General features: G+C 49.2%; 1 long non-coding RNA gene across 3 annotated transcripts in view; it reads right to left on the reverse strand.

Annotated features, from left to right (window-relative positions):
* Positions 1-1,020: 1,020 nt before the first annotated feature.
* LOC102015514 overlaps positions 1,021-4,635 on the reverse strand; it is an 11,966-nt gene continuing 8,351 nt past the window's right edge. For all 3 annotated transcript variants that reach the window (XR_263704.2, XR_001230847.1, XR_001230846.1), the window contains 2 exons: positions 3,352-3,493; positions 1,021-2,391 (listed from right to left, as the gene is read on the reverse strand). This is a non-coding gene — a long non-coding RNA (uncharacterized LOC102015514). The remainder of the gene's footprint in view (positions 2,392-3,351; positions 3,494-4,635) is intronic.

Here is a 4,635-nt window from a genome sequence, read left to right on the forward strand (position 1 = left end):
GTCAGGACTCACCCATGGATTGGATGTGACCAGGAAAGGAGGAAATGAAGGACAACTCGCTGTCCTTGACCTGAGTGAACGAGTGAGTGGGCAGAAGTGCTACCGACAAGACGGGTGAGGGCAGGGGCCAAGAGCTCCCCTGGAAACACCGCAGCTTGAAAGGACAACCGGAATCCAAGAGGCGGTTAGGTCAGCCTGGAACATAAAGCAGAGGCCGGTGTTTTCTCTGTTCCCAATGTACGAAAACTACACCATGCACCAGGCCTGGGACCTATGACATTCACCACCACACCAGGCGCAAAAGCTCCGGAAAGACTCTGGCTTTCCCACTAGACTGCAAGCTCCTGGCAGGGGCTGGGCACTGCCGCCTGTCCTATCTCTAGCACCCTGCCGGGCACTCAGATCCAGTTCAGTCAGTGTTTTCTGCTTGGGTGGATGAATGACATCATGGCTTCTCCCAGCCTCTGTAAACTAGGTGACTAAGGGACACAGCGTCAGAGCTTCACGGGTGATATTTTGGTATGACTTACAGTCAGGGAGGCTAATTATGCTCCTCAGTAATGATCTGATGGGTCACAGCACGATCGCGCAGTTATGTAAGAGGCAAAGAGGCTGTAGTGGGTGAAGGGAGGGATTGGAAGCAGAAGGGGAGTGATTCTAATCTACCAGTAACCTGGGTTTGCCTTGACCTTAGGCTAGCTACTTGATGTCTCCTTTTATTTATTTATCTTTAATGGATATTATAGATCCCCCCCCAAAAAAACCCGTAGGGTTTGCTAATAAAAGTAACTGGTGCATCTGTGACAAACAAGAGATCCTAAGAAGCCAGAGACTCAACATCTGTTTCCAGAAGTAGATACTTTTTGTGTTAGGAAATTTAGCCAGGGACCTGGACACTATGAAAGAAGCCAGTCATTTTTTTTTTTTTTTTTTTTCCTTTTCTTGTTTAGGTGTTTGTTTATTTATTTATTTATTTATTTCGAGACAGGATCTCGCTATGTGGTTTGGGCTGGCCTTGAATTGTAGCTCAGGCTGGCCTCAAACTCACAGCAATCCTCCTGCCTCAGCCTCCTGCGTGCTGGGATTACAGGCAAGGCCAGTCATTTTTCTAACCAGTAACCCACCGTAAGTCTTGGCCTTGAGGAGGGGTAAAATGGCAAACATAGTTGCATCTCTCTTGCTCCTTGCCTGTGTGTCCCAGGGACCTACTGGGAATGGTGCCACCCATAAGGTAGAGGCCTCCGGCCACTCTTCCTGTCAAGTCACACGGCTGCGTGGGGAAACTGCTGGGAGAGCGTCACAAGGAAGCAGGTCGCTGGAGGGTGTGGGCATCACGGGAGAAGAAGGAACCGACACAGGTGGGGCAGAGATGCCACAGACACGGAGTCGTCCGCAAGAGTGAAGTGAGAGCCTGGGGCAGGCGGCCAGGTGAGCAGGCTCCGCAGGGCGGAGGGCTGCAGTCACGGGGATGCGCGGCCCGGGGCGGCCCAGCTCTGCGTGTTGTGGAGGAGGAAATGGAGCAAGGGCCGCCCGCTCACTCAGTGTTTCTCAAGAGCTGACTGCCTGCTAAGGGGCAGGGCTAGTGTGAGGGCTAAACACTGCTGTGCTCCGCGTCACCCCCACACTCAGAGGCTTACAACAATAGCCATCCTGTTTGCCTTCGCATTTCTGTGGGCTGACTGAGCTCAGCACCCTAATAGCTACAGCTGAGGAATCCGGGGCACAGCTCCGCTGAACCTCCTGGCCGGCTCACCCCCGGAAATGGCCCCGGCACTGACTCTTGGCGGGGAGGGTGGCTGGGAACGCCACCTGGAGGTCTCAGTTCCCTTCTTGGCGTCTTCTGCACACAGCCTGGTCTACCCGGGAGGCTGGGTCCCAAGAATCAGGAAGCAAGAGCCTCAGTCCCCTTTAGGCCTGGGCTCAGAAGTCCCAGAATGTCGCTTCTGACTCATGCTATTGGCCAAAGCCAGTCATAGGATGTACAGTAATACTGCCGCATAGCAATCCCCAAACTTACTGGCTGAAGATGCAAATCAGCATTTCTCTCTCACTGTTCTTGTGGGTGAGGAATCAGAGAAGTCTTTCTGGGGAGTTCTGGCTTGGGGAGTCTCAGGAGATTGCAGACAAAATCGGGACTTCTCTGCAGCATTCCCAAAGTGGCTCACCTGTCTTGTCCGCTAACTGCGCTCGCTGGCAGGAGTTCTTCCACACGTGGGCTTCTGCACCGGCTGCTTACCTTGTCTTTGCAACATGGTAGCTTCTTCCCCAGGAGCAAGTGATCCAAGAGACCAAGGCAGAAGCCTGAGTACTCTTGTTGAGCTGGTTGCAGACACTGTATGTTGTCCTTCTGCCATCCTCCCTGCCACCAGCCTGGTTTGTGGGCAGAGGAGACTGTGAAAGGGTGAAAATGACCAGGAATAAGGATCGCTGGGGACCACCTTGGAAGCTGACACCACATAAGGCCAGCTCAAGATTCCACAGGGTGGAGAAATAAACTCTACTTGTGGAGAGGGGTAGGGCTAGGGAAGACTTTGTGGCAATCTTCACATCTTTAATCCACTAGGGCCAGACTGTAGGGACCTGGCAGAGGACAAGTCACAGATCTTACAATCTAGAGGGCCACACAGAAAAGTGGCGGCAAGGAATGGATGTGTCTCTAATCCTCATTACACAGATGACAAACCTCACCAGGCATAGTGGTGCACGCCTGTAATCCCAGCACTTGGGAGGCTGAGGCAGGAGGATCGTTGCGAGTTCAAGGCCAGCTTGGGCTACAAAGTGAGCTCAAGGCCAGCCTGAACTGCATAGCAAGACCTTGTCTCAAAAAGACAAAAAAAAAAGGGCAAACTTGAGTCTCCAAAATGGTAAATTATATGCCTAAGTCATACAGCAAGTAGCAGAGCTAAGTTAATACTCACTGTTCAGGCTCCAAGCCAAGCCCTCTTTGTCTTATACTACATTGCTGTTTATTACATTATAATGTTAAAGTTTAAGACTACAAGGTCCCATACGGTGTTTAACAACAGCTATGTAAAACTGTGTTTAAAAAGGAACAAGGGAAAATATAAAATGTTAATAGCTTAGAAGAAAATGGGTGTTTTCTTCCTCCTTTTATGTTTCTGTATTTTTAAAAAATATTCTAAACTTCTATCATGTTCATAACAGAAAACCCCAAACCATTTCCTGCTGTGGTGGATTCCGCAGGCCCAGCAGGAGACACAGCTGCCGGGGAGTGGAAGTGGGGATCGGGCCCCTCCATCTGTGGGTTTGGTTCCTCCTCTGCTGTGTGATATTTATGCTGTTTCCGGGGTTTGCTTCTTCTGGAAATCATACGGCTGTTAATTAACTCACCTGTGCGAACAAAGGTGCTCCTGTCGGAGGAGGTGTTGGAGGAGGAGCCTCCAGGTGGCACCAGGGCAGAAGAGCAGGAGAGCTGTGCTCCTGATCCTCCCAGGGTCAGTAGAGCAAAGGAAACTGGAGAGATAGAGTCCACCTAAAAATGTGTACACACTTCAGTAAAAGACAAATAGGATGATGTTTATTCAACAGATGGTGTTACCCCCGTAGGGGGGCCCCAGAGGATGTCGTGTATCTCAGAAAACCCACTACACTGCAGGCCCTTAGAGAAGAAACAGAAAACACATGCAAGCCGGGTGTGGTGGCGCAAGCCTGTAATCCTAGCACTCGGGAGGGTGAAGCAGGAGGACTGTTGCGAGTTCGAGGCCAGCCTGAGCAACAGGAGTGAGCTCAAGGCCAGCCTGAACTGCATAGCAAGACCCTATCTCAAAAAGACAAAAAGAAAACAAACAAACAACAAAAAACAAACAAACAAATAAACAAAAACCACATATGCAGCAATCCTAATGACCAAGGTCACCCAAGCAGTTGTTCACCGTACTAACAAACATCTGGAAGCTAATGGCCTCCACTCTGAGCACCTCTTGTAACTGTAGAAGCCAAAGGTAACCTGTATTAATCTCATGATGTCTCAATAAATTTTTTTTGTCTTTCTGAGACAAGGTCTCTCTATGCAGTTCAGGCTGGCCTTGAGCTCACTTTGCAGCCCAGGCTGGTCTCCAACTCGCAACGATCCTCCTGCCTCAGCCTCCCAAGTGCTGGGATTACAGGTGTGCGCCACCATGCCCGGCTCTAGCTCAATAAATTTAGTATGAAGAAGTTTATACAAGTTTTTCTTTTCCTGAATTTTTTTGGGGGGACTGTACTGTATAATATTTCTATATCTATATCTTTCTATCTGCTCTATCACTGAGCTACATTCTTAGGTCCTACTGCCATTTTAGGCCTATCCCTAAAATATTCCAAGATCCAGCAGAGTGTCTCTTAAATGTAAGTTTTAGGTTCTGCAATGAGAAAATGTTAGAAATAGATTCTATCATGAAAACTTCAGGGTACTGCTATGTAGTCATGTAGGCAGAAGCTGTCTGGTTCTTTGAAGTTTTGGAAGCTCTTTTTGGTTTCTGTGGCTGTATGGTATCTTCCTCCACTTCTATCTTTGAGGCTTAAGCACATGACTCCATTGTTCTCTTGTATGCACCACATTCAGTGGCGGTCCATGGCCAGTAATTTTCTCCAGAGTGAAAAACAATAGGAGCCTTTGATTGGGCAAAGTAAAGA

The sequence above is a fragment of the Chinchilla lanigera genome, unplaced genomic scaffold, assembly GCF_000276665.1.
Source record: "Chinchilla lanigera isolate Chin_1 unplaced genomic scaffold, ChiLan1.0 scaffold00077, whole genome shotgun sequence".
Taxonomy (NCBI): Eukaryota; Metazoa; Chordata; class Mammalia; order Rodentia; family Chinchillidae; genus Chinchilla; species Chinchilla lanigera.